The following is a 14,907-nucleotide window of genomic DNA, read 5'->3' as shown; positions in this document are numbered from 1 at the left end:
GAATCCTGCTTGTCTTGTCTCTCTGAGCTTGTTGTCATCTTCTAAAATGAAACCTTAAATATTTGTTTTGTTACATATTTGACAGTTAAAATACAGACACCTGTAGTCATCGTCATGATTCATGTTGAACTGTTATGTTAGATAGATTCTCCATAGGATGCTTTAAGCGGAAACTTAGTAGTAACTTTGATGATTAAAATGTGAAAAACTCCAAGGAGAACAAAGAGATAAAACCAAGTGCTGGAACAATTGGGGTATTTGCAGCTATTAATTAGATCTGAGCCAAAGTCTTTACTTCAATGGCTCTGGCTCTAAACAGAGATCTAAATCTGTTCAGGGAATCTGTTGCCGTGGTTGCTGATGCTGTAATGCTGCCATGCTGGCTCTGGTCCCACTACTGGTCCCACTACTACCCTCTCCTCCTCCAGGAACCAACAGGGAAGCGTTTGGCACCATGGCAACGGCGATGCATCAGATCAGTTCTCGTATTTGGCATCGTCCTTATTATTATGATATCCTGTCTACTCTGCAATCGTTTGTTACTTGCAGCCTTTAGTCTGATGATGAAGATAGAGAAAACATATTTTGTAATATTTGTGCAGCATTGTGTGTGTGTAGGTGTGTGCAAGAGAAGCTGTGTGTCAGAGATCAGACAGAGCCACAAAGAATCCTAATCACAGGGCCCCAAAGCCCAGAGCTCATTTGCGACTCAGGAAACATTAAAGTTGTTCACAACCGGCCACAGTCCTTTGGTCCCCGGCTGTGCAGACAACAATCTGCATCTATGACAAAAATAAGAAATCTCAACACTCCATGTTTTGACTTCACTTAACACTTTTTAACCTTTTGTGTGCAAACTACAAATATAAACATAGCAGAGCTAGCAGTGCTGTTTCGTGAGCGTCTGGTTACAATAGAAGGCGTCGTTGTTTTTGATGGCATTGTTGCTTCCATAGCTTGGTTCCTGTGTGGTTTCATAGTCAGAGGGGTTAATCTGGAGGATCCTCAGTCATCATGTACTCATCAATTATGCAGGTCTTGGAATGCATTGCATCTGTAAAATGTCTCCAGCCGTCTACTATTAACCTCATCCAAACTCCATGGCCTGGGCATCCCGCCCCATCAATAAGTAAGCCAATATGCTTGTAGCTTTCCGAAAGCATCCGTGTTTACATACTTGTCACTTGGATGTTGGTATCACTGAGGAATGCATATGAAGTTAAGTACCGGGGCAAAATCCAGAACACAACACGGCAGAGACGGACAGGCGCGGAGCATGGGGGAGAACTGCTAGCAAAATGAAGGGAAAAAAACGAAGGCGAGCAGATGGTGGTGGCAAAAGAAGAGAAGAAGAGGAATAAACAATACTACTTGGTAGCAGATGGAGACAGAAGAGAGAGAGACAGAGTCATTTAGGGACGGCGCAAAGGAGCAGAAGGAGATGCAGAGGAGCAGAGAGTGAGTGAGCAGATGAGTGTGTTAGAAAACCACTCGGTCGCTATAGACAGCTTGAGAAAATAAACCACAGCACGGTTCATCTAAGGTAACTGCTACCGTATTCATCCACACAGCCGAGAGTGAGAAAACAGGGCAATGGGTAGATTGTTTGTTTGTGGTTAGTTATCATCGTGGATTGATATCATACTCCTCTTCTGACTCTCAGCAAGCAAAACCACATCCTTAAGGGTGGATCATACTTTCAGCGATCCATGTCTGCCAAAAGTTGCATTCTCGTTCCGATCACATGTACAAGCCCACGGCTCCATTCTAAGAAAATGAGGGTCCACGTTGGTCAGGTGTTCATGCATGCGTGCCTGATCCCATATTCCACTGGTGGTAATGTGCATTAAGGTTGTTTGTTGACATGTTGTCATGACCAACTTAAGCTACGATTTCGAGTTCTTCCCCAGTTGTCCTCAAATTCCTTATAAAAATGTGGGTTATCACCGGATCTCCTTGCACAGACTCAAGCATCTAAGATCTTCCTTCTTTTTCTTCTTGTCTTTGTAAAAAAAAAAAAAAAAGCTGGACTGGATAGTGTTGAAGACCAAAATGCTTATATCTGGAGCATGAACAGATGATTATCTTACATTATTAGATTTCATTTAGCTGACCCTTTTATCCAAAGTGACTTACAATAAGTGCATTTACCCATGAGAGTACAAACCCAGAACAACAAGAATCAAGCAAGTACAATGGGGAGCTCGTTCCACCATTTAGGAGCCAGGACAGCAAACAGTCATGATTTAGTTGAGTGGCTAGCTGTCCCTCGCAGTGAGGGAGCAGCAGGCCGATTGGCACATGCAGAGCGGAGTGGACGGGCTGGGGTGTAACGTTTGACTATGTCCTGGATGTAGGCTGGGCTCGATCCGCCCGCAGCACAGTATGCAAGTACTAGTGTTTTGAAAAGGATGCAGGCAGCCACTGGTAACCAGTGAAGGGAGCGGAGTAGTGTGAGTGAACTTAGGCAAGATGAGAGCAGGGAGATAGCAAAGCCTGAGACACCCAGATCCTGGGAAAAGAGAATCTGGCTGATATGTTATCATTAAGTCAAAGTTGCAGACTTGAATTCATCATAGACATTTCTCCATGCTCTTCTATCTCCATCGCCAAAAGAAATTGCCTGAAAAAAAAACAAAGCTGCAGCCCTAATGCAGGACAGATGAACGATGGAGACGTTGAAATGTGTCCCGCCTTTAGTGTAACTAGATGTGTTTGCTTTCCATTGACCCAAATGTTGCTTTTGCATAAGTCTAAGGCATGTGAGTGTACGTCTGGGAGACTGTGTGTGATTAGCATAGCTTGGGTTATCTTATGTATCGGGGGACAGCACAGTTGATGTGAAAGTAAGAGCTGAATCATTTTGGTTTTTTAGCTTGAGTTTCACTATGACTGAGAAGAGACAAACAGAGAGCCTTTGATGGGAAGTTGCCTTTATCTGAGCAGCTTTTGCTTAGCAGGGGCTTTCGATCACATTACTGCCATGAGGAAGAGCAGTACACCCAGTGTCTGCAGTACGTATTTAATCACTTGCCTTTATCTACTGTCATCATTAACGGGACGATGATACAATGGGGTTTCCATGGAGTCACAACATCTCAACGGTGGTCAGAGGAATTTTGCTCCAGACTTGAGTCTGGACTGAACTCAGCGCAACAGCTGTTTTCATCACCTCACTAAATTCTGGGAAGGGACCAGGGGAATCAGCTGCCAGGGGTCACTGAGTGTGTGCATGGGTGTGTGTGTGTGTGTCTGTGTGTGTGTGAGAGAGAAAGAGCAAGAGAGAGCTGTACAGTGAAAAGGAGGTCACTGAGTTGGTGTGGAAGGGATGAGGCAGACCGCCCTGTACTCCTGCTTGTGTAAGTATGTGTGTGTGTGTGTGTGTGTGTGTGTGTGTGTGTGTGTGTGTGTGTGTGTGTGTGTGTGTGTGTTCGAATCAGCTGTGTAAGGAGTCACTGAGGCCTGAAGCGAGGGTGAGACAGAGCAGAACTGCAGTATTAACCAGACATGGCAATGAAGCAGACCCGCTGCTTCTGGGATGCTGAATCTTCCTGGAAAGAATGTGACCTGTAGCAATATGCCTCTGACCGTCCTCCCTGTGCCAAGCACTTGGGGCCATGTTCATGTAGCTCCCTGGTACCAAGAGCTGCTCGAGGGATGAATCTCAGAGAAGAATGTTAGAAATATGACATTTTCTAAGAATTCTCCCTCACAGTGAAGGCTAGATACTGGTACGGTGGTAGTTTATAGGCAGAGTATTTATAGTGGTTGTGAGGGAGGACCTGTTTTATGAAGCATTCAGTCTATTCCTTGCTGCTTAATATAAAGGTTTGATGTTTTTTACCTGAGCATAATATGTATTCAGACCAGGTACTTGATGTATGTGTTAATCAGACATCCAATAGGGTGGTCAAGAGATTTTTGGTTTCCATTCTGTTATGATCTTTTCTTTTGGAAAAAGAATGGATGGACCCTTAATGACGACATGTGTCCTTCTTGTAAATTCCATAATATAACTGCTGTTTCTGTATAAAAGTCTGACCAAACATACTCATTAAAAGAAACTAGAACATTGTAAAAGATACAACATCTAAAGCACTCTGGCTTATCTGTTGACTTGATCCATTCATTTGTTTTAACAAGGTTTTTTTATTGTGAAATAGTTGCAGCACTGGAAAATGCACAACTTCATACTGTAGAGTCCCAAGAAAACCCCAAAAACCTAAGTTTTATAATATATTTTACTACAATAATATTTTATATTTCTTATAATAGAATAGAAAAGGAAAAGAATAGAATGATGATTGAAGATTTTATATTGATCATTTTAACGTATAGATTTTAGTTTTGAGAGTAGAAGGACAACAGAATGTAATTGTGGCGGGAGATGGAGACTGACAAGTAACCACCGCCCCAGCTTCTATAGCACCCAAAGTTGTTAAGTTTTTTCAGGAATATAAATGAAACAGGGGTAAAGAAAAATAAATGAACCCCCAATTGGAACTTACCACCTGCTCAGGTTACCACAGGGGGAGCTTAACTCATCCCAAGCCTTAAAAAATACACAACAACTAACAGAGTCCTAATATTAGATGCATTGCTGACACATGGTGACGCCATGATAGCACCACCCTAATCAGGATGTTATTTACAACAGTTCCTTGACACAACTTGACAATACCCACTCACCCTCCCACACTCGGCGCTCAGACGTCCTCGTGATGCAAACTGTTTTCACTTTCCCTGAGGAAGAAGCTGAAATGTTCCAACATCACACAGAGGATACGCCCGTATTACTGCAAAACTTTAAACTGATCCTAGCCTTTTTTAACACAAAAGAGGCTACACAATGAAAACATGTCTGAGTTCCATTGTTTGTGACAGATCAGCCAAAACACTGGCCTCCATCCTCTTCACCCTAACTTTCATTCAAACCTGCACTGGATTCAAGACCATATTTGGCTACATCCACACTACTATGTTTTCATTTGAGAATGTGTCAACTGCTACGGATACGCGTGGCGTACACACCACACCACACTAAAATGGAGCTCATGGAAACGCTGCTGGCCCCCGTTTGAGTTTGAAGAATCTGCGGCTGCTCTTTAGTCTAGACGGGCAGAAACAGAGATGTATGGAAACGCCGACGCAGACACGCAACACTGCATACTGATTAGGTCCCTTCCGAAAACAATAACGACTACCTGTGTAGAACACAACATGGATAATCAATAATCAATAAGTGTTGCTGACCCTGTTGTCTCTGCTAACGGCTTTTGTACAGTTAAGTCTTGCATTATACAATGATACAACTGCTTACATGTGTCGGAGACGAGCTATTACTCGAGTAACCTGTGTACACCAGCACGTGCATGCCCAGTAGGCATGTATGGTCACGTGATATGCATTAAAGGACAGTTTTCAAACAAAAACATATTAATATGGAAGTATCCTTAGTCTTTGCTGTGCCTCAAAGGGTTTTACTGGTGTCAGTCTTCTTTCACTTGTCATACAGTAGATAACAACAAGAAAAGAAACGTGAACTTGGATGTCTGTGTGGATTTTGGCTTTAATTCTGTGAGAAATCCTTTTAGGCTCACTGGTGCTGCCTGGAGAATGTCTCTGAAGCCTGAGGAATGCACTGACATCATTGTTTAGCATTTTGCCAGGGCTGACGGTTTGGGAGTAGCTTGAAGTAAAAGGCTGACTGGATCTCCTCAGTGTCCTCCCCATGCTACATTATGGCATTCACACATGTTTCTTTTGGCACTACACAGGGCTGATATATGAGCAAAGAGAGACAACGCTTTCCTTGGAAAAGCTTATAGCATTAGACTGTAGGTATGAACTGCTGAGTTTAGTTTACTGGCCGTGGAAGTCATTATTTGATGTTTTTTCTTCTACTCTTAAGTCCAGATCATTCCTGTATGACCTCTGTTGTCATGTAGAAATAGAGATAGAAATAGAAAATAATTTATTGTTTCCCTTTGTAGGCAGAAATTTGTCTTTGCTTACAAATAATTTCCTGTAGATGTTTTCCACAGTTATTTCCAATGAGAAAAGGAATTATATTGTTCATAACTCATGAACCTAAATCACCCCGTTCTTTGCTTCTTTTGTTCTGAAGCAAAGAAAAAAGCTTTTTTCTTGCCGTTATTATTATTCTGGATCTAAATGCATTATGCATTTTAGATGCTGCCTGTGCGACTGCTTAATCAAAACAATTGGCACCAGCACTAAGAGGTGCTCATCTCTTTCAATTTGGTGAACACGCCAGGGGCAGGAACACGCCAGTGTCACAGCAGCGCCTGTGACACAGTCTTCCAGTTAGAGTGAACTGACTGCAAGCCACAAGAACAGAAGCTGCGATATTCTGAATAAGAAAGATGTGCAATATAAGTCACCGCCCCTCCTTCTCTGTGTCAACATATACACACGTGTGCAGGCTCCTAAATACACACAGAAATGCTTGCAGCGGAGCATGTCCACATCCTCACACAGGAACAAACACACACCCTCTGTGGATAGCTGGTTTCTGAGGAAGAGGGAGGGGGAGATAAGAATGGGCTGGGGCTTCCATGGAACTATTATGATGCATTCACATGAGGGGGTGGGGGGGGAAGGGCTGGACTTGGATGTGAACTCCAGGAGCTGCTTGTGGTGACAGTGGTGAGTGGTTTTCTGGAAAGATTCTACACTGTTTGCTGAGCACATAGAGCAAACCCCCTCTGATGAGGCCGAAGTGTTTGCCAGCATGTTCACTGGAGCTTCCTCATGGTTTGTTTAAAATGCTCACTGTCTCCGATATTAGTTAAATTCACAGTTTACAGTCACAAAATGTTATGTGAATAACCATGAGCTGAACTTATCAGTAGACGTTACCTTGAAATCATGCTGTTCAGACCCATACTGCAGTTAACAGTGCAACTGAATGGTGTTGTCTTTTCCAACATCGATCACTCATTAAGTTGCTTTGAACAATGCACGTTCTACCACAGTCTGCACTGCCACCATCATTACCAATGTGACTGAAAATCAATCATAGATGGAACCGCTTGTTTTAAAATAACTGTGTCTTGATACAGCTTGTTATCTGCACTTAGTGCTTTACTGAACATAAAAGCTGAGTACACGCTGCCTTCAGCACTTGGGTCAATTGTCTGCATGCTTCATTTTCTCACACACACACCTACAAAATCCAATCTAATTTTATATGTACGCCCATATTCACAAATTGCAGATTTCCTCGTAGGGCTTCACAATGTGTACATGGTGGGACATCCTCTGTTCTTAATCCTCAACTAGGTTGTTTTTTATTGTCGTAAGCGATTAGTTTAAAGGTAACCTACAGCTAAACAGTGCAATTCTCTATCAATCATTATTTTGCCAGAAAACTATTAATTTCATAAAATGCATATTTAAATAGCTTCTTAGCCTTGTTAAAGGTATGGCTCAGGGAATAGCATATGTTGGTTGGTTGGCCTTCTTGCCCACACTGAAATATCTCATCTCTTGCATGGACTTTTGTCCGTTTCTCCTAGATGATCAAAACTGCTTGACATTGGTGATTCCCCCGACCCTACAGCTTACACACTAGCTTTCATACGGCCTATGAGATACAGTTAGTCAACATGTACTTGACAGTTCATGATTATCTATTCTCTGAATTTTCCTTTGGTGTTACTTACAGGTACATTTTTCCCGCAATACTATGTCTTCTGTCTAAAGTCTGCCTAACTAATGCTATGCCCAACAGCTCAGCTATCTACTGCTTATTAGCAAATGCTAAGAACGTGCTAATACACAAAATTATGATAGCGTTCATGGTATACAGTATACCTGCTAAATATGAGCAGCTTAGTATTGTCATTTTATCATCTTATCATTTTGACATTTAGTTTAAAGCACAATCCACCTTGTCGCTGCACCCTTCCTGGAGGTACTGCATTACTGGGATGATACATGGAGTACCAATGTTCAGGAAGGAAAAATCTCTTTATATACTATTATGGTCTCATTTTTAGCCATTACTCCGATGATCACCTTTTACTCACCAACTTTATTGCTATGATATAGGGACATGGTGACAGCACTAATGGAGTCCAAGAGAAAGGTGAAATAATGACTAAAACTATAAAACTAAGACCCATGCTGTAAAACACCAGAAAACATATATCCTACGAGCTGTCATGCATTAGAAATATTTATTTGCAGCAAGATTGTTTCCGTTTCACTGCAGTTGTGGCTTAAGTGGCCAGATTTTTTTTTTTTTATATGATGTAAAAACTGCAGACTGTGGGTAATGGACCGTTCAGTACAACAGAGACACATTTTAATGAAAGAAAACTATTATTCAATACTATCTATAGCATTATGGATCTTAATATAATATGTTCTTATTACAAGTATGTTCATAACTTTGAGCTAGTTTCTCATTCTGTTGTTGTAATGTCACAGTATTTGTTTCTCTAATTGTATTGCCTATGCAATACTGAATTTTCATGTGCAGGAGTTATTGCTCATGCTTTTCTTTTTTCAGGGGCAAGTTTCAAAATCATATGCAAATGGATTTGTGTTTTCCACATGCATATACAAAGAGGCTATATAGTGTATATCATGAACTCAAACTGTGGTCCCTCAGTACAAGTAAAGTGTTCACATTCCACCACTGCAGTCTGTGGTAAAGTCATCATGCCATCTGTGGCACACACACACACAAGTGTTCTGCCAACAGCCTGTCCGTTTATTGCTTCTGGAGTCATCCCCAGAACTCTACTGCAGCTGCCAGTTACTATGGTATTACACTGATAACCTTTCATTTAGGTTACTGGGTTCATACAATATAAATAGGCTTGTCCTCGTCATTTGGTTGGCAGTAAATGGGGAGGGATTACCCTAGGACCTCCGGTTAGAATGTAGGAAAATCACCTGCAGCCTGGGGGATATGACACTGTGGATGTAATAGTTTCCTGTGCATCTACTGCAATCATTAAAACCCCGAGTTGTACCAGAGCTAATATCACCTGAGGTGTCCAACATGTCAGTTAGTTGACAGCTGTGTCCAAGGCGCTCTCACGCTATCACCACTGCACACATGTTTGGTATGGGCGGCCCCCCCATTGCAGATTAAACCCTGCCGCACCATGTGACCAACCCACACTGAGGTATTCTTGTGCATGCTCTGGTTATTCCAACGTGCATTATTAATAACAATGATTCATAACAAAAATTATTAATATGTTCTTGTGTTTGACTCACAGTCAGCCATTTTAAAATAAAAAATCAAGAATCTTTCAAATACACACACGTATGAGCATGTCCAAACTATAAGGGATTGCAGTACAATTTAACTTGACTAAAGACGGACACTACACATAGTCTCTAAAAAAAATTAAGTGTTTTAATTAAGTAATGTGCAGTGCAGTACAGCTTGTGATACATAAAATACCAACTAAGGACATCAGTCCCATTTCTCACCCCGACGCAGCTCGCCCCATCACTTTCCTCAAACGAAGAGCACACAACCAAAACCCAAGGAAAATAAAGGGTCACTCTGAAGTTTTCCCAGACTTTCTGACAAGAGAAACCAAGAAATGCAAAAATAGAATTCAATGAAAGTCAAATCATAGTGCAGAGGAATCTAGTTTATCCTGAGAGCAGATGTGCAGGTGCAGCAGCATGCACAAGTATTTGTGTGTGTGTGTGTGTGTGTGTGTGTGTGTGTGCGTGTACGTCTGTTGTCCTAAAGTGCCCTAAAGCCCAGTGCTTATCCAAATTGGCTAAAAATGAGCCGCACCCTCTCTCTCCTCTGACTCCTATATAGTCACACCTCACCCATCACACACACACAAACAAAAGGTAAGTTATTCACTTGTGTAACTCATGCACTTTGAGTCCTTTTCACATGGTTCACTGTGGCTCATTATGGCTGTTTACTGGTGTTTTACTTTCACCGTTGGTCTGTGACTCATAAAACGAAAGGTGTGAATGTATTTGTGCAAGTGTAGGCGTGTGTGTGTGTGTGTTTTTGTGCATGCCTATCGATAGTTATGAGGGCCAGTTTTGGTTCAATACCATCATTGTAAGGACATTTCGGGTGGTCCTCAAAAAGGGCTGTCTGAGGGTTAAGACTTGATTTTAGGATTAAACATTTAGTTGTGATGGTTAAGGTGAAGGGTGAGGGGCTACAGGGAATGCATTATGCCAATGACTGTCCACACAACTCTAGAGAGACAAGTGTGTGTGTGTGTGTGTAGCTGTTGCTGTTTTCATACTGGTGGTTGTGAATGAGTCACATCCTCTTCTACAAGTGGAAGCTCCAGTGTAGCTGTGGGTGTAAAAGCATGAATTTAAAGCACCTGCTGAGACACCTGCTTTCCCTAAGTCATCTCGGTTTCTTTCTCTCTTTCTGTTTCTCCATCTGTCCTCTCTCTCTCGCTCTCTCTCTCTCGCTCTCTCTCTCTCGCTCTCTCTTTCTGTTTCTCCATCTGTCCCTCTCTCTCTCTCTCTCTCTCTCTCTCTCTCTCTCTCTCTCTCTCTCTCTCTCCCTTTCTATTTCTCTCTCTCTCTCTCTTTCTATTTCTCTCTCTCTCCACCTTCTTCACCTCTGTTTATGTTTGTTGGAATAAAATGAAAACCCCCAGGCCTGTTTTCCACTGAACACTATTTTCATTCAGCAGGTTCTTCAGTTTCCTGGTTTCATCTCTTTACAAGGACCATCTTTGGGCATTGTGTTCTTCTCCAGTGTTTATCTCTGTCTTTTATTAGGGATGGTAAGAGCATACAGCAGTTCTATCTGTGCCACTTAATGAGCCACCATTTATATTGCACCCTTCCAGGCAGAGTGGAAATGATAGGATCATGTTTTGCCAATGAACACCTTGTTCTCACAGCAACAAGCTTGTGTTATTTGTCTGCACTTTTTCAAGAGCTGAACCACCAATTTGTGTGTATTGTCAACCTTGGCCTGATGGGGTTGAATTATACCAGTTGTTTGTACACCTGTGTTCTGATGCAGACCTGACCTCGACGAGAGCGTCAGTGTCACGTCTGATAAAACTTCCTTTAACCGCAGACTGCACATGACTGTTGAACACGTGGAATGTAGGTTGAAAGAAATCCCCATTGACTACATCTTTCCAGTTCCCTTCACACAAATTTAGAGTCACTTCCTCATGCTGGGCCTTGTGGGAGGAGACTGACCCATCAGCGAGGGTGTTGACGGGAAGGCAGCTGTTTCGCAATATTTGACCCGTGTCACCTCAACTTCTTCCCTTGAGTGATGCACATGGAACCAAAACACCAGATTATTAAAGAACCTTTTTTTTCTTTGATATTTAATAAATCACTGTGTACTAAAACACTATTGATTAGGCTACATTCACGCCACTTTGTTTTCACCCTTTGTCATACATACAGAAACCCGTTGTTTCATTGTAAAATGCATCCTGCCATCCTTCTGATTGGTCAACAACTCCCTATTCCTCCTGAGACACAGCTGCCCCAATAGTAATATTATAAAGATGTAATTTTTATCTGGGAGTAAAAAATAAAATGTAATCCTAAATTTTTCTAGGTTTTTCTGAAGTCACAGAAAAGTGTTTCATTTTATTCAGTGTGCACTCGTCTTTATGGCAGACAAAATGCGATTATTCCATCTCTTGATTTTGGACGTGTTTGGTCTGTGTGTATTATATGATGATATGTTATTCATGTGAATTATATAGTTTATATAGCGGTGCTGTCATTACATGATTGCCATTAAAGTAATTGTTGGATAAGCTTTATGAATTGATGAGTTGCAGAGGCGACCTGATTCCCAAGTTGTTAAATGAGCTCAGCAGGACGCAGCAGCAGCCAGTAGCACCGAGGCTTCTGCACAGATCAGCATGGAGGCATTGTGGTGCTAACTGTCTGTGATCCTCTATTGTTTATAAATGGCCGCTGCAACAATAGGTCACATTCCATCTCTGCAGGGTCCTGCCGCCCCTGCTGCAGTATCTGAGTGGTGGGATGAGAGGTGCGACTGACTGAGTTTGTGCAAGTGCACATACTATACATATTTTTTATTTTTATTTTTAATTTTAGGCAAATGCACAAATTGAGTCTCACTTGTGTGCCTGCCTGCCTGCATTGTGTATGTTAGCCTGTGTGTGGTCTGACTGTGCGGTGACCACACTGTCACTAGAGGAGCTTCTCAGAGTTTCACATGGTTGAACTCACCCTGGATGACACTGTATGGCTCCTCGCTGGGTCGCCCCTTCATCTGCTGCCATGCACGTTGGCCTCCATCGACCGCCCACTTAGATGACAGAGAGAGAGAAAAATGAGACAAATTACAGGGAAAATAGCTAAGTGGTACTAAGAAAGAGATGGCTGCAATTCACAAACAACTTCAACAACCTCAAAAGCAGAATGACGTATATACTATTTTTACAATGAGTGCAGTGCCCGTTCTTAACCGGCCTGTTCAGGAATCTCCTGTTCTCTTGTCCTGTGTTAATGCTACGGAGCTACTTCGGAATTATTCCTGTCATTAGTGAGTCCTCCTCAAACAGTTCTACAATATACCGTCACCTTTTATTGGTGTGTTCTGATGATTACTTGTCTTTTATCTGCAATGACGATTTTAGTCAATGTTAGTTATAAAATGAAACTGAATTTGCTTTATTATTGTTCATGTGTGGACAAAATTTTTTTTTTTTATGACTGATGTTTTGTTTCCATTTATTTCATCTCAGCATTTTCAGTTAAGCAACTTTCACAGGTTCAAAATAGAAGTTCTCTAATTCAGCTTGATAGTAGGCATTGCAGCAATAAAACAAACAGTGTAATTTTACTTTGAAGACTAATTGCTAGATGGGAAGTTATTCAGTTGAGAAGGCCTGTGTCTCAGGTTGACATGATAAATAAAAAAAATTGAATTATCAAAATGATCGGCATCGATGGACCTTGGGTTTAACCTAGTTACTGACCACAGCTTTAGTTTATCTGAAGATAAAGAAAAAAACACTTGGTATGTAGACTGACCATTAAGGTACACTAATTTCATGATCTTCAAAATAAAGTGTCCAATAGGATTCAAGAAGATCACAGATTGGCTAATTACCCATTAAGCTCTTCCATTTTACATCTAAAATTGAGTCTCTTGCCCAGGGAGCCATGCTCATTAATTCATCCTACCATGAGGGGATCTATCAGTAATAGGACCACAACCTATTTAGAGATATCCGACCCACAGGAGGCTAAAAGGAATTTCCCCAGTGAAAAGCTTCATTTCCGTGAAGAAACAGCCCCTCTTATTTATTTATTTATTTCATTTACTTTTGTTTTAGGTGGGCGGTGGATGTTCTATTGATCCTTGAAGGAGAGATGCTTGTTCACAGGGGGGTCAGAGGTGAGGGTCAGCACTAGAGAGATCAGTGGTCAGTGAAGGACGCTGCAGAAGAGGCTGCTCGCTGCCTCAGTGACGGTCCAAGTCAATTAAACTGATGCTGCACATTTGATTGTGTCTGTGAAGGCATGTGGAAAAACTGACTTCCCTCCCTGTCTTTATTTTTACCACTTATGCACTTACAGCCCTGAGACTTACTGTGCTGGCCTTCACATGCTAATGTCTGCGTTCTCGGCTTAGTTCCTCCTCAGCCATGCACATGTGAAAACCAGTATTTCAACACGACGGAATTTCCAGTGGCTGCAAGTGACAGCTCTTTTTATTTGACAAGCATTGCAATGATATGGCTCTGAGATTACACTTGGGTGTTGGTTGTCTGTAGCCTTATGCTCAGAGAAGACTGAAAACACAGACACCGCTGCTGTGAAAGGTTGTGTGAAGGTGATGATTCATTCATGAGGGATCCTGAGCACTTTGTTATGAGTTTCACTTGCTCACGCTGACATGCACCACACAAAACTTTTTGTCTATAAGCAAACCATGCAACACAATCGGATGGCCCTGCCTGTATGACTCAAAGAATTGTGCTGATTGATTTCAGAATTATTTTTCCCCTTGAGCACAAACACCTTCAGATTTTCACCTGATGTGATTATCTATTTCATCTAATTTCTTTAAGACCCAAAGGAGGTAATATTGTGTGTCATGTTGTTGTGAGTTGGTCTATATTTACATGTAAAATTATCACTGTCTGTTTGTATGGGAAACACATATTGAAAGACAGGTTGAAAGAAAGAAAGCTGTAACCAGAATACAGTATATGCAGGTCAAATAAACAGCAATTCCAAACAGAGATGTATTGTCTGTAAATCTAGTGACAAAGATGCTAATTAAGATGCTTATGATAATCACTCCCCAGATGACGTAAAAGACGCTCTTTTTGCCTCAATTAGTTTTTAAAGGCCCAGGGGCCAATGATGAAGTTCCTACACTATGGGTCGTGGACATTCATGCTTGTAGAACTGGCCTCACTGTTGTGGTCCAGAAAAAATAAAATGACAGGCAGCTGTAACCTTACAGGTGTAAGACTCACCTGGAACCAAACAGTATTGCTTTGCCACATAGAGTAGAGGGGATAATAAGAAGCAACTTACCCTAATGCCCTTTGACTGGGTATAATTTTTCTTCATTTCTGCTTTCGTAGGTATTACATAAAATCTGAAATGTTCCTTTTGCATAAGTGTGTTTCCACTTGCAAAGCTCTTTATGTGCAGCTATCTGACCTGGTTGTGTTTGTAGTTCAAGTAGTATCAGGATTACCTCGTGCACCACTATGTATGCCTCAGCTAAAGTAAAATTTTTACTTAAGCAGCAGCACTTTCTTCCCTGCTTGGCACAGAGATCTAGAAACCGCACTAAACGTTAACTAGGCCACCACAGCCAACAGTTATGCTCATCTCAGCTCACTAATATTGCAAGTCATCATAGTCATTAAATGTAATACTCTGAAATTC

The 14,907-nt window shown here is 41.6% G+C and overlaps 1 long non-coding RNA gene across 1 annotated transcript; it reads left to right on the top strand.

The window, feature by feature from the left end:
- The first annotated feature begins 6,626 nt into the window (after window positions 1-6,626).
- LOC128442649 (uncharacterized) lies at window positions 6,627-14,321 on the top strand. The gene is made up of 3 exons (XR_008338859.1): window positions 6,627-6,669; window positions 10,680-10,772; window positions 13,335-14,321. It is a non-coding gene; the product is annotated as an uncharacterized LOC128442649 (long non-coding RNA).
- Window positions 14,322-14,907: the final 586 nt, after the last annotated feature.

This window comes from Pleuronectes platessa, chromosome 6 (genome assembly GCF_947347685.1).
Source record: "Pleuronectes platessa chromosome 6, fPlePla1.1, whole genome shotgun sequence".
In the NCBI taxonomy this organism is placed as follows: domain Eukaryota; kingdom Metazoa; phylum Chordata; class Actinopteri; order Pleuronectiformes; family Pleuronectidae; genus Pleuronectes; species Pleuronectes platessa.
Note: the sequence above shows the minus strand (reverse complement) of the source record. Positions and strands in the feature narration are given on the sequence as shown.